A 26,529-nucleotide genomic window follows, 5' to 3' on the forward strand; every position below is an offset into this window, starting at 1 on the left:
AGAAGAAGAAGAAGAAGAAGAAGAAGAAGAAGAAGAAGAAGAAGAAGAGGAGGAGGAGAAGGAGGAAGGAGGAGGAGGAGGAGGAGAGGAAGAATGCATGGCTCTTGAACACTGGGATGAGTTAGCCTCGAATGGCAAATATCTCAATGATGACAAAAAGACAAAGATGGTGTATGGGGACTGGTGGCCCTAAAGAATAAGATTCAAGAAGTGGACATATATCAGACATCAATCTTTAATGTTTCTTGATCATTGGAAAGCTCTTGTGTTTAGTATTTATATTTACACAGATGGGATTTATGCTTGTATATGAATAGCTTGGTATTTTTGCCTGTTGGTTTGCAAAGCAAACTGTGATAAAGAAAAATAATGAGTTGGCAGTTCCTCGTAGATTGTTAACTAGGACTGGCCATTACTTTCATTATTGTGCCTCCTCTCCTGCCCTGAACAATCAGTTCAGACAAGTATGAGAGCTGCCTTTCTCCTTAGCAGACTTTGCAATCTGTTGGCAATGTTTATCCTGTCCCTGGACCTCCCAGCTACTTTGAACACCCTGAGACAGGTCTACTTGGTACTGTGTCCCTCTTAAATTTGTTCATCTCCCATCTTCTCTGATGCTAGGTTGGGATCCTCATTATAGGATGCTGCCATCAAAACAACGTGTACTGGTATAAGAATATTTGTATCAGTCATTTCCAGCACCAATGTCTCATCTGTAATCCTCCACCATTCAGTTAGGGAAAACATACAGAGAAAGCATTCTGAAATAAGGTAATGGATGTAGAGGGGCTGTTAGAGTTGGAACAAGCATTTCAGGGAGTCCAGGGACAGAGTTAGGAGGAGAAGAATCTGGATGAGTAGTTGCAAAGCAAAAAGAATGACAACAGGGTAAAGGGATAGGAGAGAGGATAACTGTCTTTCATTCAGTGCCAGTGAATTATTACAAAGAATGAGAGAATTGAAAGTCATCCTTGCCCAATCCTTCGCATTTGCTCTCTGTAACCAATCAATCACCAAGTCCTCCTTAATTGTTACACCCTTGGAGTAAAAATACCTACTGGGTTTTGTTTTTTCCCCAAATAATAAGGCTTTGTATACTTACTTACAAATTATATAAATAGTGCATGGTGTCCATTTTGAAATTCCAAAATGATATGGAAAAATACAGAGAAAAAGGAAAAGCTATCTCCAATTCTACCATCCAGAAATAAGCATGTTTTAATATTTTATTGAAAGTCTTCTAGGTATCCCTATATATGCAGATACATGTTTTGCATACACACACACACACACACACACAGAATTTTACATAAAGTTGGCATGTTATGCTTGAAGTTTGATAACCAGTTTTTACTTAATAATAGGTCACAGGCATTGTGATGCACAAACAACTTTCTATTTCAATATTGTAGATCTATGCAATAGCTTTTAATTATTACCTAATATTCCAATAGGGGGATCTATAATAATTTATTAACAAACCTTTCATTGAAAGAATTATTTTCTCAATTTTCATTGTTTTTAACAGTTCCAAGATGAATACTTTGTGCATATATCTGTGCTTTATTCTGTGACTATCTTCACTAATATGATAATGAAGACTGTATTTTTATTTCCAGTATTTTTTTTATCTCTGGTCAGGTTTTAACATTTTGGAAGCCATATTTATTCTTTGATAAATTGCTGTGTTCATTTTTATATTAGAATGCTTTTCTCTTATTGTTAAGAGCTCTTAGTATATTCAGGGTGCCAACCTTTCCCATCTTTCATATCATTCATATCTCACAAGTGTTTTTTACAGTTTGTCCCTTGCTTTTTAAACTTAATTTTATGATGTTTTGAAGAAGCAAAACCTTTAGTGTTTACCTAGTCAAATTTATCAATAATTCTTTTTTGGTTTAAATCTACTGATTTAATTTCCAAACATTCCTACTATCACCAACCTAGATCAGACTCTATCATCTTTTATCTAGATACCTATAACAGTCTGGATTGGTCTCCCTGTTCCCAGTCTAATGATGTCAGAATGTCCTATTTAAAATGAAAATCTGGCCAGGTCATTCTTCTACCTGACGGTTTGTTCAGTGCTGTGTGTTCCAAGTTGGATATTCATATAGCCAATGCTATAGGAGGTGGCTCTTCATAAAAATGAAAAAAAACTAAAATAAAAACTAATGTAACTAATAAAACTAATAAAAACTATTTTAAAATTCCAAAATGGTATGGAAAAATGCAGAGAAAAAGGAAGTCATCGCCAATTCTGCCATCAGAAATAAGCATGTATTCATATTTTATTGAAGTCTTCTAGATATCTCTATATATGCAGATACATGATTTGCACACACCTGCAAAGAATTTCTTCCACAAAGAATGGAAAATATTCTTGGGGCATTACTTATTTGTAAATATTTTTGAAGAAAGAAAGTACATTATTTTATTTTAAGAAAAACACATGTATATGGAGCAGGATGCATGATCCCTATGAATTTCAAAATACACTGGAAGACTTCAAAGAAATATTCATATTTAGGTGAGCATGTTCAAAAGGCAATGGATATGGAGAATAAAGTTTTAAACCCCTTGACACATGCAACAGAAAAGTGCCTTGCATTCTACAATATCCGTTGCCTTCTCCTCTTGATCACATAGATTTCCCAGCATGCCTTGAAGTTAGATGTGACCAGGTGATTGAACTCTTACCCATAGAATATGGGAGAAATTAGTGTGATCAGATAATTTATTGTCCAAACCGAGACACTGTTAAGAGTGAAAGAGGACACTATTTCTTGTTGTGCTGAGAATTCAGGCCTAAACTGGGCCATGTGATCACCATGGGAAGAACTGATGTGTGCCACTCCAGGGTGGACTCAGGCCTAACTCCTCCCTCTCTTCTCCAGGATGTAGGCAAATGCAGGAGATCTAGCAGAAGACTCAGTGCTCTAGGTACAGCCACAGGCTGGAAGACTTGTGCTAAACTGTCCAGGAGTGTGAACTCCATTTTTATTATTTCAAACCATTGTTCATTACAGCATCTTCACCGAACTGGCTTTCCACAGCATGGTCTCTCCCTAGATCTCCAGCCTCTCCTTTCATCAGTCTTGAGCTTGAACTTGAGCTCTAGGAAGCTGAATTCTCGTACATTTTAAAATGCCTGTTTATATGTCAGTTTTTCTCAGTAGTCAAGGAGCTCCTCGATGGTAAAAGCTTAATTGTCTCTGCAGCACTTACTACCTGGCAAATAATAGATTTCATAAATATCTGTTGAATGAAGAAATGTCTAGCCAAATGAGGAGTAAATCTTTCAATAGAGATTATTTCATGCCTGGAACTAAAAATACAAGAACTATACACCTAATGGAAGACATTATATATGCAGACAAATATTCAGATTCAAGATTTTAGAAAAGTGAGCTACACATTTTAGTCCTAAAATATGAATGCAAAAATATTCTTCCTCTTGCCTTCAGTGTTTCTTTATTTTTACCTCCTTCCCACCCCATTTGCAAGCACACACATTCACTCACTTCCTAGGGGAATATTTGACTTAATTAACAGTAGAAGAATAAGTTAGAAAGAAAATAAAGAATTAAGATTTTAAGTTCAGATCCTAATGCTGGCCAATAATCCTTACATGAAGTGCTTTGGCTCAGCAGCAGGATTTACCTCTCCTCCAGGATTTACCTCTCCTCCCTCCCAAGGTGATTAAGAGTTGATGTATAATTGACAATGATGCACACTAGTGCACACTATCAACTCAAGAAAGGGGCTTTGCCTGCCTGATTTCCATTTACCTTAATAGTAGTTAAGCTGCACACACAAAGCATAATGTCCTCGTGCTTTAAAAAAGGAGGGGCTTTCATCACCTAGATTATGAAATATTGATTAATTCATGTATGCTCAGACATCCATCTAAAAATTGAATCATTCAATCTGTCATCCTTCTCCCGCATCCACATATAAAAACATAATGGCAGTTCTGAGAAGAACAAAAGGAGTGATGAGAGGGTGGGAATGAGGAAGAAGGATGAAAGCAGAGAAAGAAACAGGCTGCAAATAAAATATGGCAAACTATGCCTACAGACAGACACGCCACATCCACACACAATCATATACACACAATAACCACTCTACGAATTAATACAGCTTTGCTTTCATGCCAGATATTAGGGGCACATTAATTAGAGCGAAATCTCATTCATCCATTTTTCAGTTCATTAATTATGCAGCAATGCCAATTTTTTATTGGCCTGCTATAAGACAATCTGTTCCAACAAAAGTCTGATGCTGCCCATTACACAACAGTCATGGGGCTTTCCTGCCTCCTTGGATGGTATTTGGGATCTACTCAATTGCTATGTGATGTGTATTTGTGTCCCCTACTGAGTATTCTGTGATTATAGAATGTCCTTTAAGCTGACTACAATTGTTTCTCAGCTGATACTTCATTCATCTCTGTCACAGGGACGTTGAGAATCCTATTCAGCTAGAAAAAAAGCAATGCAATATTGTGAATGTACTTAATGCCACTGAATTATATACTTAAAGATTGTTAAATGGTAAATTTTACATGATGTGTATTTACCACAACAAACAAAGAAATAAGAAAAAAAATTAAAGAAAATGAACATGTCTATAAACTTTTAGAAAAGTTAAATTATACGGGGACTATAAAAGTTAAAAAAGAGTTTGAAAGTTCTCGAACTGTCTCAGATCTCAGAGTGTATTTATTTTAATGCAGAGAGAATATTATAAGATGAACTTCAGAGCCCAGACAACCTCCAGTGTGCTGCCTGCAAAGGGATTTGGGGAAAGAAAGGACATACGTGTGTGAATGGCCTCATCAATAAATATTAACTGAGCATTCAGAAGATTCTTAGCACTGCACTAGTTAATTTGGAGCTACCTATATTTAATTACATGTGTTCTCCTATCATACCATTCCTTATGTCCCTGGCTTATTTCTTTATCACTGCCTTGATGTCACAGCTCCCTCTGATCCAAGTACAAACAAAGGTGAAAAAAATCACCAGAGTTTGAGTAGGAAGCATATAAAAGTTTCTTTTTCATTTAATAAGGCTCACTTTCGAGGAGTCCTTCAGATCCATGAAGTGCCTCAAACTTGATACTTACTACATAGTAATACTTACTACAGTGTCATACTCTCAGTGGGTACACAGCAAATGTCAGCTGACTCAGTGACCTTTTCCCAACCCTTTCTATCAAGAGAGTCAGCATTAAATGTCATCAAATCCTGTTTCACAGTGAAAGTTGATTGAACATGAAGTTTAGAGGGGAATTTTTAACTTAATACCACATATCTCAAATTACTTCAGCAGTTGCTGTGTAGCATTGATTTGAGGCAAACTTCTGATGAATAAATTGAAAGCTTTCAAAATGAAAACTGAAGAAAGAAAAACAGAAAAAAATACAATAAAGCTTTTGTTAAATATTTTATTCTTTGTCTAATTTTTCACTATGTAAATACTGTTAATAGATATTTTTATAAAAATAAAAGTAAACCATTATTGCCCCAAAGAAAGCTGTGTACCGTGTTAAATCTGTTTTGTCACTTTCCCTTAAGCTTTGTTATTTTAAGTACTTAATTTTATCTAGATTTATTTAGTGAACAGTCTGAGTTATTTGAATTCTCTTCTTCATTGTATCTCCAGTTGTGTTCATATTTATCCAATTCCCCGTCTACAGTGAGGGCTTGTCTGGGATTAGTCCAGCTTAAAAGAGGCCAAGAAAGAAAATAGGAGTGTCTCCTGCCCAATACCACATAATGTGTGGAACAAGAGGGAAAGCATCAAAGGTTACCTGAAGGAAACACTGCTGAGGTTACAACCTCTCAGCGTCCAAATGCTCATCTAAACAAGGGGGACCTAGGTGGTTAATGAGATCCTTGCTGGGAAACCAAGTGGCTAGAGAATAAAATGCAGGTGCAAATGGCTGGGCCGCATTTTTGCATGTGTCTTAACATCATGTTCTATGAGTAGACCCAGTTTATCTAATGAGGAGATCAACAAGATTGGGACAGATCATATTCAAACATCCTCAACATGGGGCTACTAACATTCACGTAACCTTTTAAAGTTTTACATATAGCATCTCAGTGCAACACTGAATTAACCCTAAGAGGTTGCTATTAATAGTAATCCATATTTAACAGATGAGGATAGGGCAGAGGAATGTGACACTACCGTACGACAGCATCTGGGGCTTGGCTTCCACTCATCTAGTTACTGAGAAGCACCTATGGCTCTGTGCTGGGGCAGGGTCCCCTCTCCAGTTAGAGGAGCCAGTCTGTGAATGTGTTGCTTGTGGACCACCTGGCCACTGGCGCTACTCAGAGAAGAAGCAGTGAAACGAACTGCATTCAGGCTAAGAGTAGCATGGGGCCTGGGAGGTCTTGGTGAAATTTTTGAGGTATGTTTCTCACTTACGAGGTTCTAGAAGAAAGGCAGTAGGAAGTAGTAGCCAAGTGTGAGACTTCATGAAGTTGTGCACTGATAGATCTCCAAATTATTATTATTATTATTATTATTAATTATTTTGAGGCAGAATCTCACTCTGTCATCCAGGCTGGAGTGCAGTGGCACGATCTTGGCTCACTGCAACCTCTGTATTTTTATACATGCATGTATAAAAATAAAAAATAGGGACTGTATCAATGCTGAAATTATCTCATTCCAGCAATAAGCAGTAACTATTCATGAATAGATACACATAAAGTGATTGTCAAGCAAAACAAGTCCTAAAACAACAGAAAATAAAAGAAGCAGAATTTTTAAGAATTAAAAAGCCCAATTTCCTGCACATTTATCTCACTAACAGATGTATTTCTAGTAAAATTACATTTACTTTTTAAGTAAATGTTTACTTACATTAACTCTTGTTGTCAATGTTTAAAATCATTTGGATCAATTATATACTGCTAATAATTGTAATGTGAGTCCTCTAGAAGTTTGGGTGTTATGATTACAGGGAAGCAAATTTACATAAATTTTTATTTATGTAAATCCTTTTATTGAAGTGAAACATAGGGTCATCAATTTGTTCAAGCATAAACTTATATTGGAAGAAAATTCTTTGGCAACGTGGAATGGAAACGAGTTTAAGGGAAAAAATGATGTAAATATCTATTAAAGAAACCCTAATAATGTGTATAATGTGTTTTTAAATGGATAGTAGGGGTATTGAATTGCCATAATATTTAGATTACATTAGTTATTACTTAAAAAGTGATGTAACAGTTGTATCTTTAAGGGGAATATTTACACCACCAGGGAAATCACATCCTCTGTGACTATTTGAACTTAACAAGAAAAGTTTTCAGCTGTTAACAATGTGCAAGGGGGACACACCAAATTTTTCTAAATTCTGTTAGGCTGTACGTGAGCAGGAAAATTTAAAGCCCACTATGCTACAGGAACACATCACTATCTCTAGTGTTTTCACAAGAAATGCAGACGTTTCTGAAAGTGTCTCCAAAACCTATTGGAGAAAGCAGTACCTTGAGAGCCCAGAATCATGGCAATTCATCCCCAAAGCCAATATGACCAACCTAAAAATTCCTATCTCAGCTAAAATATCCACAGTAGTCTGTTGGATTCTTCTGCTACTACATCTTAAAACCCACTGGTCAGCTCACCGTACGTATCATTCAAGAGATAAGAATGTGGGAAGTTGATGTAAAGTTATCATGCAGTGATAAGCCAGAGTATAACTTATATGACAAAGGAACCCACATACATATGATCACATAATCTTTGATCCCAGCGTAACTCACCTGGCTGACATGTGGGATTGCATCACAATTTCCCAGAAGTTGCTCTTAATGACTAATTAGAAAGTTACTTACCCTGATGGAATGGCGTAGGCCTAAATAAAAAAGACCTCCATTGTACACAGGAATGAGACTTCAGACAGGAAATGACAATCTCTCTGCGTGTCTTAATTTATCTTTGGGGAAAATTGACAAAGGTAAAATGGAATTAAACCTTCATGAAAATTCGTGGAGAAAAAATATTGAAAACAACTTTGCCGGGGACATGGAGTTCTGCTACAAAAATGCTTGGAAAAAGTTTTACAATTTAAACACATTGAAACTCCCCAGTGTAAAACACTCTAAGCTAAATTATGGGAAAAGTCAATGTTGTATCAGCACCGAACAATCACCCTGCATAAGAATGAAAAGAAGGAAATGTTGTTCTGAAGAGCTTGCCAAGGCTAAAGAAAAGTAGAACAGTTGTCGCAGACGAAATGGTTGTGAGTAATAGCCCGAAAGGATGTATTCTCACTTGTGTTTGCCACTTAAGTTATGAAATAGGTCATTATCTTCAAACTTTTTTATCTTCAAACTATTTACTAAGGTAAATACCACTGAATTAGAGCAAAATAGAGACAGGGGAGGAGAGGGAGAAAGGAAAAAGGGCATAACAGGTAATTGTGATAAATGCATTTTAATTTTCAGGCTTTTCTCAGTCTATATAACTTATAACCCATTATGGGTACACAAATGCTATGTTCCTTTCCAGCATTTGGTGTGAGATAAAAATTAGATTACGTGTAAAAACTAGATCTTGGTAGTCCTATAGTAAGTATATTGACATTGTATCTCTTACGTAGCATTCAGTAACCCACTTTAATCTTTGCTTTAATAACTTGACTGCTATCATATTTGTTATCAATTGGGTACCCAGTTCAAGAATGTTTAAGCAAAATTACTTGATAGTTTAGTATAAAAGCAGAGGTCTCCGACCTTTCTAAGCATAATATTTTTAAGTGTATTATTTTGAAAAATTTTTTTTTTAAATCGTAAGTTAGAGACTGTGACAAACTCCATGTGTCCATCACCCAGCTTTAACAATTATCATCTCATGATCCACCTTATTTTGTCTGTGCTTTACTCACTCATCCTACTTCAGATCATTCTGAAGTAAATTTAAGATATGAGATCATTTATTTTTGTGCTTAATAGAAAATATTTGAGGGCCCTTCCATATCACATTACAGTGGTTGCATTTTTAATAATAGCTGGTTAAAAATCCACATGAACATGAGGATTATTGCCCCCTCCTCCCTTCTTTACTACAACTCTGTGCCGCCTTCCCCATCTCAGAGGTATGTAGCCCATGGGTAGGGAATCCCTGGCACAATGAAAATAGCTGCTAGCATCACTTAAACTTGTGCTTGTTCAATAGCACACAAACATAAGCTCACAACACAAACACTGCTTCTACTGCTTTATTTCTCAGGAATATATTTGTCATTATAGGTTTAGAAGCAGAGTAGAAAATAGAGCGTTAGAATTCTCAACAGAACTTTTTCTCTTTATCCACCAAACTGATGTTTCTCTGCTAAAAATAAGTAAGAAACACAGGCTACGGCTTTCTAAAAGTTGTTGCTCTCCAACATGTGGTTAGAAAGCTTTGTGACGTTGACATTTTTACCTGCGGAAAAAATATCCAACTCCTGTGGGCTAGAAATCTTTGCACAATACAGCTTGAGAGCTGGCCTGCTTGTTGGCAGTCTCCCCGAGGAGCTAAGGAACAAATGAGCAAAGACTGTGTTCACACACTTGGAAATGACACAGGCCTGAGAAAGCTCCTTGTCTCGCTAAACCCTGTGCACTTCCTTTAGATGAAAAAAGAATATTCAATGTTATTAAACCAGGACTTCAGTTACATATAGAATTCACTTTCGTATGAGAAAAGCAACAAAAAAAGACCTGTTTTTTTTTCCATATGAAATAGATAGTTTCTTTCGTTTTCTTGGTAAGAGGAATTAAAAAAAATTCTTTCTTGATTTCTGCTCAGTGCACACATACAGCACTGATTAATGCTAATAGGATTCAGGCATTTTAAAAAGCATGCACTCAATCTCAGGATTATAAATATCATCCAGAAAGTTTGTGATTGGAATTTATTGGTATGCATTTAATCTAGGTCAGTTTTAAGCCCTTAAACTTTTATGTTTAAATGAACAGAATTATCTCCACTAAATCATATTTGGTACTGCTTATGGCTATATAAAGAGAAAAATTATAGTAGTGCTATGTTTGTACTTTATTAGAGAAAAAGCAATCATCTCTAAATGAAATTATTCTTTTTCTAGTTTCATGGATTATCTTATTTTGTAACTTTAAATTTCTGAAATGAGATGTCATCATTTGAAGATTCCAGTTTGTGCTTTATTTTTCTAAACATGTCCATTATGGGGCTGAGTAAACAGAATATATAAGATAATGAAATCTTTCTTACATAATACAATGTTTTTTCTAAACCACATTTCAAACACGAAATTAGACAATCTAGTTTTCCACCAGGGAAATTGTTATCTGCTTCATATGTACCGTATTAATTAGATTAGGCCCAAATCCTAGTAGTTTGCATAATTATATTTAATTTGCCAGAAGGGGTCAAATTGTAGCATTGGACCTTAACTAAGAGGTAATGCTGTTTAGTCAGAAAACGTATGTCACATTCTAGAAATACTCAAAAGCATTTGTAATTTTAGAATAATAAAAGGTAGTGTTGCTCTCTTCAGGGGCCCAAATTTTTATATTTGAATAGTAAAAACCCCAGAAATGTACCTGATTTAATATTTATAAACATGAAATATGGTTAAACATTAGTTAGAAGCTCCTTTATTTCATCTCCTTCCAATTTAGTGTCATTTCCTTAAGTCTATTTTCTGATCATTTAGCCAATCTGTCATTCAAATGTAAAATTTCAGACACTAAACTTTTGTTATTACTTCTTTCTCAGTATAATTCCTTCTCCTAGAGTTGATGTGCTTTCTCCTCTATTAAGTTATTTTTTTCATTCATCTCCACCTCTCAGAAATAAGATACTTTATTAACTTGCCATATAGAAAATCAACTGAAGAAGAATTTGGGGAACTCATTTACAATGGAGCAAAGAGGATCACCAAAATTATGCAAAAAGGAAAAAGCTTGCTCAACAGAAATCTCAAGATGTTCCAGTAAAACAATACTCTTCCAGATTTTACTGGACACTGCTTTACTCTTGGGGAAAATAAGTGCCCAAGCCAACTTTGTGAAATTTGATATTCAGTGACTTTGGTATTCCACCAGCCACCCTGAAAATCATGCCAGTTAAAAAGAGCCATGTCCACCCAGGAATTCCGGGTTTCAACACGTTTGGCCTACTTCTGGGTTAGTTCTTGGCCAGCCCAACCCATTTCTGGAGCAGTAACAGCCAAACATGCATTATCACAAGAATGACTGGAGGCACCTTTGATAAAATACACATTTCCAGAGAATCAGCCCAGATTTATTGAATTGGAAACTCAGAGGTAGGAGTTGAGATGGAGGTGTGGGTGGGGTGATGCAAAGCCAGGAATCAGCATTTTTTAAAAGTCCCCAGATAATTTCTTAGAAACAATTGTGTTGGTCGAGCGCGGTGGCTCACGCCTGTAATCCCAGCACTTTGAGAGGCGGATCATGAGGTCAGGAGATCGAGACCACCCTGGCTAACGTGGTGAAACCCCGTCTCTACTAAAAATACAAAAAATTAGCCGGGCGTGGTGGTGGGCACTTGTGGTTCCAGCTATTCGGGAGGCTGAGACAGGAGAATGGAGTGAACCCGGGTGGCGGAGCTTGCAGTGAGTCGAGATCGTGCCCTGCACTCCAGCCTGGGCAACAGAGTGAGACTCTGTCTCAAAAAACAACAACAACAACAACAACAACAACAACAACAAAACAATTGTGTGGAGATATAATTCATATCCCATATAATTCACCCATTTAAAACATACCATACAATGGCTTTTAGTATATTCCCAGATATGTGTCACCGTCAACACTGTCAATTTTAGAACAGTTTTATCAACTCAGAAAGAAATTCCATCCTCTTTAGCTATTACTGCGTTGTTCCCTGCCCTCCTATCTCTAAGCAATCATCTTAGTCTCTATAGATTTCTCTGTTCTGGACTTTGATATGAATGGAACCATACATTACGTGGTATTTTTTGATTGACTTCTTTCACTTGGCATAATGTTTTCAAGGTCCATCCAAGTTGTAGCATGTATTAGCACAGTACTGTATTCCTTTTTATGGCCAAAAAATACTCTATTGTGTGGATATGCCACATTCAGTTTACTCTTCCATCTGTTGAAGGACATTCGGGTACCTAGAGAATTTAGATCATTAGCTATTTTTCGTAAGTACTGATAGAACAGGACCAAGTGTTGATCTCAGGGCAGCTCCCCGCTCTCCTCAGAAAGCAGCTTGGGTCCTGCACTGCAGGTGGGAAAGCCAAACGTGACCAGCAAGGCAGGACTTGGGACAGAATTCTGGCTCTGCAATTCTTAGTCACAAGACCTGGGCAGAATCTTTAATCCTCTTTGCCTCTATTTGCTCATTTGTAAAATGGGAATAAGAATCTTTATTTCATAAAATTGTTGTGAGGATACATGAGATTATCTGAGTAAAGTGTCTAAAATTGCTTGACACACATGGATATTAAACATGAGAGCTATTATCCTTATTTTTCTTGTTGAATTAAACCAAAACAGACATTTAAATATGGAGTTTTAGAATTTAGATAGATTATTTCTATCTAGAAAATAAACTATAATAAAGAAAATAAGTCTTTCTAAGGACCAAAAGGACAGATAAGAAGATGCAATTCCTTCACTTTTTTGACCTAAAGTCAAAGGAATAAGTAAAAGTCCACTTTTTTTTTTTAGTAAATAGTAGAGCAGGCGATATTAGAGTCTGGGAAGGTAAGAGAATGGGAAGAACAGGGAGAGATTTGTTAAGGGATACAAAATTACAGCTAGATAGGAGGAATAAACCCTAGTGTTCTATATCACTGTGGGATGACTATAATTTACAATAATGTATAGTTTCAAATAGCTAGAAGGATAATATTGAATGTTCCCAACACAAAGAAATGATAAATGTGTGAGATTACAGATACGCTAATTACTCTCATCTGATCACGATACATTATATGGATCCAAACATCGCTATGTATTCTCCAAATATGTACAATCGTTATTTGCCAATTAAAAAAAATTTAATATTTTTTTAAAAACAAAAAGTCCAGCTTTTAATGTTGGAAACACTTACTTCCAGTTAAGATTACAAAGATACTTTTCTTGTTTTATTGCATTTTTGAAGTCTACATATTCTGTATACCCTGTGAATCCTTTAAAATTTCTACCCATGTAGATGTACATATGCATTATGTGCACACACATATATAATTATAGTTAACACTTATTAAACCCTTGATATACAGCAGGCAATGTACTTTATGTCCATTAGCATACTTTTTCCAACAACCTTATGTAGTCAACTAGGGTAATTCAAGCATAGTGTAGTTAAGAACCTTGCTCTGAATCATAAAGCAAGTGAGTAACAATACCCCAGCTCTTAATCATGACACTTGTAATAGTTTTTCTTCTACATTTGCAGATAAGACAGCAGAAAAGAAATTGTACATGATCTACAGAATGATGTTTCTATGGCTTGAAGGAGCTTTTATTGGTCCCTAGTGAGATCCTCTGAATTCATACATGAAAAGATGAAGAACGAGGCACTGAAGTAGCTAGTCCAGTATGTCTAGTTCCAGTGCCCTGTCTTCCAACCTAGTCTCTTATGACCACATTATACTGTCCAGGCACCAAGTTTCCATTTTTGTTTTTAAAGGCAATGAAATATGAGAATGCCAAACGTGGTCAGGGTGTTTATATTGCTGTGTCTGCCTCAAGAGTTCATACTTCATTCTCCTATTGGAAAACCCCTACCCATTTTTAAGACACAGGTCAAATGTAACCTTCTCTGTGGAAATTACTTTTCTTTTATAAAATTTAGTTCTGGTTCCTGCTTTTATTTTTTAGTTCCCAAAATGCATTACACACCCTACACTATTTACACTATTGCACTTTGTACATTATTAAAAGGCCAAATCAAAGAAAAGCAGCACTGTGGCATGCATGGTTTCCAAATAGAGCTCTGTGGTGTCCTGTCAGAGACCTGGGGGTGGAGGTAGGTCGGGGTTCTGCACTTCACATCTGATTAATCAGAGAAGTTCTGCTGTCATCTATTTGGCTTATTTCCATTTCAATAATAAGTTACTTGACAGGAAAGAAAAATTTTAAAAACCTCTGGTATCATGGAAAAACCATGAGCTTTGGAGACAGGCCAGAGTCTAAATCCCAGTTGTACCACTGCTATCCCAACTGTAAGGAGTAAATACATGGAACAGCACAGTGCCTGACACATAAAACCTCAATAAGTAAATCCCCTTCTCTATTTCTGATCATTATTTCTTTGTTTCTCTGATGTACCTTGTAGGATCTTTATACCCTTCCTACCTAGATCAAAACACCCAATCCATGTTTACGGAATGGAAGCAAATGTGATGGGATACTAGAATGAAATCATTAGGGTCAGTTTTGAGGTTGGATATGGATAATAAAGAGTCTTGAACGCTATGCTGAAATCTTTAGGCTGGGTGTAGTGGTTCATGCCTGTAATCCCAGCACTCTGGGAGGCCGAGGCACACAGATCACCTGAGGTCAGCTTGACTAACATGGCGAAACCCTGTCTCTACTAAAAATACAAAAATTAGCCAGGCGTGTTGGTGCATGTCTGTAATCCCAGCTACTTGGGAGGCTGAGTCAAGCGAATCACTTGAACCCAGAAGGTGCAGGTTGCAGTGAGTAAAGTTTGCACCAATGCACTCCAGCCTGGGCGACAGAGTGAGACTACGACTCAAAATAAATTAAAATAAAATAAAATAAAATAAAATAAAATAAAATATAAATAAATAAAATCTGTAAAGTTTTGAAAAGTAGAGGTATGATAATATTTATGTTTTAGCAAATAGATAATCCCGGATTCTTAACAGAGGGTGCTGGGTTATAGTTTGGCTTAGTGGTTGAGAGTACGGAATCTGAGTTTATATCACAGGTCCCTCACTTATTAATTTAATTATATGACTATGGACAAGTCACTTAACCTCATTTCTCTCATCTGTAACATTGGTTTAATAAGAGCACTTAACACAGATTAAAGTAATTAACATACATAAAGCACCTACAACAATATCTGGCACATGGTAAGAAGTGTGTGTTATTGTAATGACAATAAAAAGGTTTATTATTATTTATGTTACTTTTTAAGAGACAGAGTCTTACTCTGTTGCCCAGGCTAGAGTGCAGTGGCGTGATGACGGCTCACTGCAGCCTCAAACTCCTGGGCTCAAGTGATCCTCCCGCCTCTGCCTCCCAAGTCTCTGGGATTACAGGCAAAAAATTTTATGATGATGATGATCCTATGCCCCCTTAAAGTATGTAAAAAGGAGGTTGCAGAATTATTTGGCGGTGAGTAATGGGGGCTCAGAATCATCTAGGATTCTTTTATAAACTACAGACTTTGTGTAGAGAAGTACTGCCATTATGAGGCACTGTGACTAATGGAAGGGTAGTGGATTCCTCAGGGATGTTAAACACTAAAAAGTTGAGAATTCCCACTGTTCTGATAATATAGAGGATAAGATATTGTGGGGAGAGACCGGAAGCAGGGAGATGAATTAAAAAGCTACTGCAATAGTCTAGTAACTTAAATCGATGGTCCAGACCCACATAAAAAAAAAAAAGACCACCGGAAAAGTCTGCTGGTCAGACTATTAGATATAACTGGATTAAATCAGATCCTCATTGGAGTTCACCTAAAAGTAACTTTGATCCTCTAGAGAGATCCACAATTAGCATGTCCTGTTGTTTGGAGTAGATTCTCCAGAAAGGCTATATACTTCTGGAGAGCTGCCACAGTTCACCTTGAACATTTAGAGCAGTTTGTAAGATCCAGATATCAGACCATGAGGTCAGAAAGTCAGGAGGCTCTTGATGCTGGTTGGCGTAATACCCTAAAAAGGAGAGGCCAACAGACCTTCTAACAAAAGAAACCAGTGCCAGTGTGTCATGCTTCATGACGGATGTCTTCTGCTCTGTAAACCATTAAATTATGCACTGTAAACCAGTAAGCGTGACATTTCAAGAGTTATAAACCACTTACAGGGACAAGGTTTGGGAGACATGTTCTGGGAAAAAAAATGTGTAAAACATAGTTTTTTCTTAGATAATTTTTCTTCCCTCCACCACCCACGTGCTTCTTCATGTGTGGTAGACAGAATAACGGCCCCCAAAGATGGCCCTGTCCCAGTCTCTGGAACTTGTGAATATGTCATCTTACATGGCAAAAGGGAATTTACAGACGTGATTAAGGTTATGGGCCTTCAGATTATCTGTCCGGAATAGCCTGAACAACCCAGGTGAGTCCAATCGAACTACATGCATTTTTTAAAGCAGAGAACATTTTTCTTGCTGTGGTCAGAAAGAGATGCAACAAAGACTCAACCCAACATGCCTGGCTTTTAGGGTGGAAGGAGGCCATGAATCAGGGACTACAGTGGCCTCTAAATGGCCACAGTAATGGCCCTCAGTTCACTATCAGGAAGAAAATGAGGATCTCAGTCCTTCAGCCACATGGAACTGGATTCTGTTAACACCTGAATGAGCGAGGAAGTGATTTTCTTCTAGAGCCAACAGGAAGGAACTCATACTGGAATTCTGGTCTGTAGAACTGTGAGATAAGAAATTTGAATTATTTTAAGCCACTAAATTTGTGCTGATTTTTATTTATTTATTTATTTATTTATTTATTTATTTATTTATTTATTTATTTTAGAGACAGGGTCGGGCTCTGTCACCCAGGCTGGAGTGCAGTAGCACAATGATAGCTTACTGCAGCTTCGAACTCCTGGGCTCAAGTGGGGTTTCTGCCTCAGACTCCTGAGAAGCTAGGACTACAGGTGTGCACCTCCACATCTAGCTAATTTTTTAATTTTTTGTAGAAACAGGCTCTCACTACTGTTACTCTGGCTGCACTCAAATTCCTGGCCTCAAGTGATCCTCCCTCCTTCATCTCCCAAAGTGCTGAGATTACAGGTGTGAGCCACTGGACCCAGGCCGTGATAATTTTTTTTTTTTTTTTTTTGTAGATAGAGGCTCACTCTATCACCCTGGATGGAGCTTAGTGGTGCAATCTCGGCTCACTGCAACCTCTACCTCCCAGGTTCAAACAATTCTCATGCCTCAGCCTCCCAAATAGCTGGGATTACAGGTGTTCACCACCATGAGCAACTAATCTTTGTACTCTGAGTAGAGAAGAAGTTTTGCCATGTTGACAAGGCTGGTCTTGAACTCCTGACCTCAAGTGATCAACCCGCCTCAGCCCCCCAAAGTGCTGGGATTGCAGGCATGAGACACTGCACCAGAATCACTCATGATAATTATTTTACAGTGGAAATAGAGAAGCTAACATTTTATGTTACTCAAATTTGATATAAAAATGATTTTAATGAACTGTGGAAAACACACAAAAATGTAATTTAAAACTAGTTATTTTAAATTAAATATTAATTTTCTATTGCTACTAAGCACGACTCTAATTTATTTTAATTAGCTTGTGGGGCCATGGGGAGCTTTTAACCATCATGAAATAGATTTCTCTTGTCTCATGGAAGACAGTCATACAGTGCAGGGAAGTGCATCAGTGCTGTCTCCCTGACTGGTTAACTAAAGTTAACTAAATTTAGCTAAACAAATATACAAATGTTTGCAAAATCTGATGTAATTAAAAGGATTCATTAGCATGGGGATCCTTATGGTATTGAACAACTACAAAATGCACAAGCTTAGGTAACAACACTAATAAGTTGCTGTCCTTGTTCAGAATGGTGATACGACTAGGAATGTCAAACACACAGGGACACGAAGCAAAATTGAGGAAAATTTTTTTAAAAAATTAATGTATATGATGCTATGGTCTGAATGTTTGTATCCCTCCAAAATTCAGATGTTGAAACCTAACCATCAAGGTGATGGTATTGAGGGGGGGCCTTGGAGGAGACTCACCCTTATGAATGGAATTAGTACCCCTATAAAGGGCTTGAGGCAGACTATTTACTCCTTCTGTCTCCTCTGCCATGTGAGGACACAAGAACAATGTGTCATCCCTAAAGCCATCACCAGACACTGAATCTGCTGGTGTCTTGATTTTGAACTTCACAGTTTCCAGAACCATGAGCAACAAATTTCTGTTGTTTATAAATTACCCTGTCTAAGGCATTTTGTTATAGTAGTCTAAATAGGCTAAGACACATGGGAAATTTTATTTTAAAAGCTATGCTTGGGCATTTCAGAGAACTGTAATTTTTTACTTCAAATATTGCCACTTCCTATTGATCTTCCTCACTGGCACCTCACACATGTATAGGGTATGCCTTATAAAATGAATTCTATAGTCATATCCATTATTGACTGATAAAATATAACAAATATGATTTTAACGAAATTGTCTATTGTTCCAAGATTAAGCTTAGAAACGTTGTATTTCTATAGAGGATTTTCTTGTAAAAACATTTGTTGAAACTAAATTTGAACTATAACAGTCATTACGTTTCATAATACCCAGCACCTGATTACAATTCCCATGTTTAAAACAGTTGACATTCCAAACAGAATTCTGTCCATTTTTTATAAATATCCTACCATGGATTAGATCTCTGCTTATGTTTCTTATCTGATAATGGTTTCCATGATGATTTGTCAAAGCATGGCCCCACAAGACTGCTATGACTAGCTCTTTCTTGCTTGTTCTCAGATGAAGATGAACCATGAAGAGCCATGAATAAATTGTATAAATAGTAAGGCCATCTTTCCTGCCTACAGAATGTTCTGTCCCCTTCCAGGGACCCAGGGCTTTCTTGCCTTCTAACTATCCCCCTCCATCAAAACAGGAAAGAGTTTGATAACATCATTTATGGCTAAAACGAAGTCTGATATTTGCTTTTAGAAGCTCCTTATCTCTAAGTGTGGAATGAGAGGATTTATCTACGAAGTGTATGTTTTTTTTTCCTTTTAGGCAAACAGTTAGTGGGAGGGAAACATGGGGTTACATGCTAACCCTGAAGACAAAACTGTTCAGTTATATTAGTGTGTTGTGTGTTGGAGAAGGGGAAAGGTGTGGTGAGAGGTGTCTGTGTGAAGAGGAATGATCATAAAGAACACCAGGATACATAAGGATCTCTCCTTATTCCATATCTTCTCTTATCTTAAGCCTAATGACTCTTCCTTCATTCTTTGACTCACCAGTTTCAAATTTTGGAGCTCCAGAGTCCATTCGACTTGATCATCTTCCCTCACTGCCTTTTTTTAAAACTTTCTAAATAGAGACTGGGTTTCACCATGTTACCCAGGCTGGTCTTGAACTCCTAGACCCAAAGGATCAGTCCACTTCAGTCTCCTTAAGTGCTGGGATTATAAGCATGAGCCACCAAGCCCGGCCCCTCATTGCATTTTGCGTAACTTTTTCAAAGACTAGCAATTAAGAGCATTGGCTTTATGGTAAAATTTGAATCCTAACCTCTACCAGTAGGCTGTATGACCTGGAGTAAGTTATTTAACTTTGCTATGCTCTTTGGTTTACTCATATGTAAAATGAGGAAAATAATAATACATGTGAAGCTCATTAGATAGCGACTGGCATTTAGCAAGAGGTAAATATTAACCATTCTTCGTATTAAAATCCAGCTAAATTAATCTTCTCTTCCTCCTCCAGGTTCCCAAAGTGCTTCTAGTAACCCTATTAGGGAGGTTATCAGAATGTGCCTAATAGTTCTACTCGTGTTTTTCTTAGCCTGAGTTCCCTAGGAAACAGACCCTGAGGCATGGATTAAATGATTAAACTTTGTATGGAAGATGCAATCCCAGGGCAGTGAGAGTGAGGGAAAAGGAAGTGAGTCTGGGAAGGATGAGAAGTAATAGAAGGTTATCATGCTAGCCACTGCTTTGAAATAAGCCACAGAGAGACTGAATCTCTTGCTACGCTTATTGCTCAGCCACCCTGGAAAACTGTGGTTGGAAGGGAGAGAGGAGAGAGAATTATTATTTGCTTCCCTTCTTTGACTCAAATTGATCCCACAGGGAGTTAATTTTCCTGTACTTCCAGATATAATATCTGGCTGATCAGGAAGCCAAAAACCATGCCCTGTGGTGAAGTGTTTCATCTGAACCTATAAGTGGCAGAAGTAGCCAGAGACTCTGGGCATATGGCTGGTTACCTGGTTGCACGGTGGCAACCACGGTGGAGGGCCGATACTCTTGGAGAAGCAATTAGTTGGCTCCATTCAGCAGAACTGCATGAGGAATAAAGTAAGTGTACCTCAGAGGCTTCCAAGGAGAAGCTAATGGCCTGGGAGGCAGCAGAGGCAAGGCCACTGGTATCCAAGGAGAGTTATAAGTTATGTCTGATATGATAGTTTCTATTTTTTAAAGATTATAAGTTGTTTTAGGACAGGACTATTTCTTTTCATCTTTGAATCCTCTGTAACTATAATGACACATGCTCTACCTTATGTGAGATGTTAGGCAGAAGCGGGTGATGTGCAGTAACCCAGCCAGAGGCTGAGCAGCAGTTAGGGACAATATCCAGTCCCCTGGAATAAAACAGAAGGCTAAGAATCCAGACAATTGGACGGAGGATCAAAATAGGGTTTCAGACAGGGAACTGAAATAAAAAAAAAAAAAGTTATAAAACATAAACCAATGTAAAATTCTTCATAGATGGGCAGTATGAAGATGGCAGGGATGTTACCAATGGATGAAAATATTAATAGTATTTTTATTAATAGTGATGACAACTTATAGCCAATATTTATCAAGCATACTAGCCATTTCTTTAAATTACATTATATAATTTTCTCCAAACTTCTCTTAGACAGATATTTTTATTATTTCCATTTCTATAGATGAGGAAATCAAAAGTCCAGAAAGTTAAACAACTTGCCCATGGTCACACAGCTAAGGAATAAAGAGGCTAGCACCTAACCCCAGAAAAGTCTATTTCCAGCGCATGCACCTCCAACTACCATTGAAAGTGTTACATGAAATAAGGTTTACAAAATCCCTAGCAATCACTTCTTGGACTTTTGGCTAAGATCAAGTGCAAAATTCTTATCAGAGTTCCATCCATATAGTAAGTACTCAATGAATTTTATCAATTCTCACAGTTAGTAACAGTAACATTGTAACAGAACTAGTGCTATTAACTGTAGCAATGGTAGTTGTAGTAGCAACAGAGGTACATGGAACTTAGGGTCAATGAGTAAGACCTCTTGAATGTCTTGGTTCATAGAAGAGGACTGAGGAAAGGGAAACTACTGGGGAAGACTGATCCAGGTGTCACAGGGGGAGTCCAGATAGAAGAACATATAATGCAGAACCTTGCCCTTTTAACAAATGTAATTGAGCGGTAACATAGAATAGAGGTTAAAAACATGGACTTTAGAATTACAAAGGCCTATGTTCTGTTATTTATTAGCAATGAGACCTTGCGGGAAATTACTCAACACTTGTTGAGCTTTAAGTAACTCACAACTGTACCTAGCATAGTGTCCCACATATAGTAATCATTCTGTAAATGCTTGTAGAATTGACATATTGCTTCCTTTCCATACTTTTCCACTCCCCTGCAAAACAAAACAAAACACTATCTCCAGTACCCAGTTGCTGAGTAAATGTAAATACCTAGGCATGTTCATCCCACTGAGTATAGCTACTTTTTCAACCCATATAATTTGTCACCCATATCTACCTAACATTTTAGCAGCTTCCTGATCTGTACTCAAAAGCTGTGTTGCACAACTAAAGAAAAACATGTGATCTGCTATTTCTGGCATCCTGATTCTATGTGGATGTGGTGAGTATTCCTGTGGTCTTCACTGATCTGAAGCAATTTTGATTTGACAAGGAGGAGGTCTTTTCTAAGGGAGTGTGTATTTTTTCCCCAAAGCAGGTCAATTTAAAAGGACAAAGTTCTCAGTTTATGGTGCAATATGCATGAAAATAAATAGATATTAAAAGGAACAGATCATCTCTTTCATTGGTAACCTTCACTGTAATATTGAATTCTATTTGTGGGGCCACAAAGAAAATAATACTTTAATTTACAATTGAGAGAGAGAGGGAGAGAGGGGGGAGACAGAGAGAGAAAGAGAAAGACCATTACTGCCACCTCTCGCTCACTTCTTCAGAACTGAGAAAATGTTGAAGAAACTTGGCATTTGCTTGCCAAAGTTTCACACAGACGGTCTGACTTTTGTTTTTACTTCCATGACCTTTATTGGCTTTCAGTGCAGTCAGACCAACTCTGTATGTATACTGACACTATGAAAACCACACAGATAAGCAGTTTTGGGTTTTCATGCTGTATTTACTTTGCCACTTAACAATGATGCACATATTTCCCTGTTAGACCTCCCAAAGCTTTGTTCTGATCTTGAGTTGCTTTTGTCTGTTATTCAGCCTTTGGATTGCTTTATAATTACTCTACAAATTTATGTATTTTAAAATTTCTTTTTCCTAGGAATAGTTCTATTTTGTTATTGGGTGCACTGTATTCATGGTTTCCTTTCACAGAAGTAGGAAGAGTTCAATTCAAGCGGAGACACTCACACTCCACTGCCAAACATCTGGGGAGATGCAAACAGACAAGGAAAGAAGGGATTTCTGCAATCACTAGAAGGACAGGTTTTGCAGCAGATCACCCTCACATCTATAGATGCTCTCTATTTCTTTTCACTCAGAGGTTTCAAATTGCCCATTGACATCTCTGATTTTGCCAAGAGATCATGTGCTTCAGTTAGTTCCCATTCCTTTGTGTCATTTAGGACAGAGTAAATTCTTCCAGAACGCTAAATAAATGAAAGTTTCAAAAAATTCTCTATATATTTTTTAATGTTTTTAATTGTAGGAAAAGGTTCATAACATAAAATTTACCATGTTAACCATTTTTTTGTGTACAATTCAACAGTGTTACATACATTCATGTTGTTGTGCAAATATCACCAGTATTCACCTCCAAGACATTTGTTATCATCCCAAATAGAATATACTCAGTAAAAAATAGCTCCTTGTTATCCCTTCCCCCCACCTCCTGGAAGCCACTATTTCTACTTTCTGTTTCTATGAATTTGACTATTCTAGGTACTTCAGATAAGTGGAATCACATTTGTCCTTTGTGTCTGGCTTATTTCACTTAGCATAATATCCTCAAGATTCATCCATGTTGTAGTATTATCAGAATGTTAATTTTCTGAAAGCCCAAAATATTGCATTGTATGTACGTATATACTACCTTTTGCTGATCCATTTATCCATTCATTGTTATTTGGGTCATTTCCATTTTTAGTTATTGTGAATAATACTCTTATAAATATTGGTGTACAAATATCTGATCTAGTCTTTACTTTTAGTTCTTTTGTGTATAGACATACAAGTGGAATCACTGAATCGTATGATAATTCCAAGTTAAATTTTTTGAGGAATCACCATTTTGCATTCCACAATGGCGGCACCATTTTACATTTCCACTGGCAGTACACAGGGGTTCCTATTTCTCCACGTGCTTGCCAGCACTTGTTATTTTCTTTCTTTTTTTTTTTTAAATAGCCATCCTAATGGATGTGAAGTGCTATTTCATTGCTGTATTTTAATTATAATAAATCAAGTTTCTGGCCCAAATTTCCAGATGTTCTTTAAAAAGATTTGGAATTTACTATAGAAAGTTTTATAGTAAATAAAGAATATTTTATAAGATTCTTAACATGGCGCCAACTTATTTGAGGAAGTGAATAGTTAAAGAACTATTAGCTAAATAGCTAAAGAGCCATGCAGGATAGACAAATAAGGGAACTAGTCTTAAATAGACACTTTAGTGAAATGCACACGGCACACAATCCTAATTGGATTAGTTATTTAGAAAAGGAAGACAATAGAATCTTTTCCATGTTTCTGCATGGGCACTTGATAGCCAGGTACCAAGCTATGGAAAGCAGAGGTTGGTGGGTAGATCAGCATAAAGGGAATTAAACTGCACATCCAGGTGGACATGTTCAGTTTGCAACTGAGTTTAGAAAATGGGAGAATGCGGAGGCTAAGGGAGAGATTTTGGAGTCACTAGCCTATGGTGATGCCATTGGCCTGGAATTGTCACCTCTGTGCAGGCTGAGAAGGGACTCCAAAGGGCAAAATAGGATGCACAATAGTTGAGGGTAGACAGAGGAAAAGGGAGAAGGAACAATTATAGAATTAAGAGAAGTGGTTCCCTGGAAGCCAAGGAAAGAATGATTTTAAAGGTCAACATTGTCAAAACTGCAAGCAGGTTGGATAAATAAATAATGAAAACTGCCTACTGGATGTGGCGCCTAAGCAGCCATGGGTAATATTCATAGAGCAGTTTCAGTTGAGGGGTGGCAGGAGACTGTAAGAGTGGAAAGAAAGTGGAGAAAGTGAACAGACCTCAATCTTTCAAGAGGCTTAAGAATGAATAGAAGGAGAAATTCAGGATGGTGGGAAAAGCACTGCTTGTTTTGCAAGCTGCAAAAGACTGGAGCTTGTTTATAGGCTAGAGAGAAGGAGCTGAAAGAGAGGAAGAAGCTAAAGACACAGGAAAGAAAAGAGACAGCTGATAGCTGTAGGTCTTGGAGAAGGTGGGAGGGAATGAAAGTCGGAACACAGGTGGCTGGATTAGCCTTTGCTAGGAAGTAGGAGTGTGAAATTCTCCTTCTGGAACAGGGAAAGCAGGCAAGGTCACAGCATGTAGAGATGTTTATAGAAGTATACAGAAGTAGGGGAAGGGCAGGAAGTTAAGAGCACCCATGCTTCATATAACCTTTGTGAAATAGGAAATAAAGTCATTTATTAGGAAAAGGTTATGTTTCAGAAAATCAATATGATTGAATAGTGCAGTAAACACTGAATGAGCTAAGAGTTAAAAGTAGAACACTAATATAATTGTCTAGGCATGAAGTTATATAGGACTTAAGTGGAGTGATTAGAAATGAAGTTGGAGAAAGAGAGGTGGACATCATGCTTTTTTTCTCATATTCTTCTGAAAGTCAGAAGCAGTACTTCCAGTAAACAAACCCCAATAGACAATATCCATTCCATGGTAATTGCCACATGACATCAATATTTAAAGCTATCTAAAGCTAGGCCAGCTGCAGTGGCTCACACCTGTAATCCCAGCACTTTAGGAGGTCCAAACAGGCGAATCACTTGAGACCAGGAGTTTGATACCAGCCTGGGCAACATGGTGAAACCCTGTCCCTACTAAAAACACAAAAAGTAGCTAGATGTGGTGGTATATACCTGTAACCTCAGCTACTTGGGAGGCTGAAGCATGAGAATCGCTTGAACCTAGGAGGCAGAGGCTGCAATGAGGAGAGACAGAGCCACTGCACTCCAGCCTGGGCAACAGAGCAAGACTCTGTCTCAAAAAACAAACAAAAAAAAAAAAAGCAAAAAATAAATTAAAAACTATGAAGAACTAGAACAAAGCATATTTGGAGAAATAAGACTCTCTAAAGACCAAGCTGTGAAATTGCAAAGAGATTAATATATATTTCTCCCATGTATTTCAGTCTCTGGATTATCTAAGTGCCCACACAAACTCTCTCTCTCTCTCTCACACACACACACACACACACACACATCATTTTTATGTGTGTACAAATACACAGGGGATAGAAAAATTAATTTGGGCAGAAGTAGGGTAAAGGCAAAAAGGAACCTGACCAAAACCCCATTTAAACCAGAAATGCAGATCACAAATATGAATAATTCACTTCTTTATTGTGGCAAAATATACATGACATACAATTTACCATTTTAACCATTTTATTTATTTATAGTTTGTTTGTTTTTGTTTGTTTTTGTCCTGTTTGCAGTTTCATCCATGATCATCAAACTGCGGCTAGGATGTTCACACCTGTTACTGCAGATTCACAACCCAGGAAAGACTTTTCCTGGAAATTTACTTTAGGGCAGGGTTGGGCTGCCTGGTGCAAGGCTACACCCACAACTGAGCAGGTTCAACAACACAGGAGTCTTTCCCAAGGCCATCATTTTTACCACTTTTAAGTGTACAATTCAGTAGGATTAAGTGTATTCACATTTTTTGTGCATACATCACCGCTATCCATCACTAGACTGTTCTCATCTTCCCAAACTGAAACTCTACCCATTACACAACAACTCCCCATTACCGACACTCCCACTCCCTGGTAATTGCCATTCTATTTTTTGTTTCTATAAATGTGGTTATTCTAAGTACTTTATGTAAGTGAAATCATACAATATTTGTCCTTCTGTGTTTGATTTATTTCACTTAGCATAATGTCTTCACTGTACCAGGTAAGGCTCTTTTGATTAAGGAAAATTTTCACAGAAAAAAAACACTGAACTCTTTTCTAAATATGTCCATAAATATAGAACAATATATTTGTTCATTCATTCATTCATGCATTCAGCAAGTGTTTATTGGGCCCATATTGTGCCAGGCTCTTCTTCTAATAAAGCATTGGCAGGAGACAATAAAGGAATCATCATAATCTCCTTATTAGAGCACAGTTATTCTTCAATCAACA

At 37.3% G+C, this 26,529-nt stretch overlaps 1 long non-coding RNA gene and 1 other non-coding gene across 2 annotated transcripts in view; both read right to left on the minus strand.

The window, feature by feature from the left end:
- Positions 1-8,200, minus strand: part of LOC116418739 — a 16,526-nt gene extending 8,326 nt beyond the window's left edge. The window contains exon 1 of the long non-coding RNA XR_004228876.1: positions 7,790-8,200. This is a non-coding gene — a long non-coding RNA (uncharacterized LOC116418739). The remainder of the gene's footprint in view (positions 1-7,789) is intronic.
- A 17,618-nt stretch (positions 8,201-25,818) lies between these two features.
- Positions 25,819-26,005, minus strand: LOC111525768. The gene has a single exon (XR_002726190.2).
- Between the last annotated feature and the right edge of the window lie 524 nt (positions 26,006-26,529).

This window comes from Piliocolobus tephrosceles, chromosome 1 (genome assembly GCF_002776525.5).
Source record: "Piliocolobus tephrosceles isolate RC106 chromosome 1, ASM277652v3, whole genome shotgun sequence".
Classification (NCBI taxonomy): Eukaryota; Metazoa; Chordata; class Mammalia; order Primates; family Cercopithecidae; genus Piliocolobus; species Piliocolobus tephrosceles.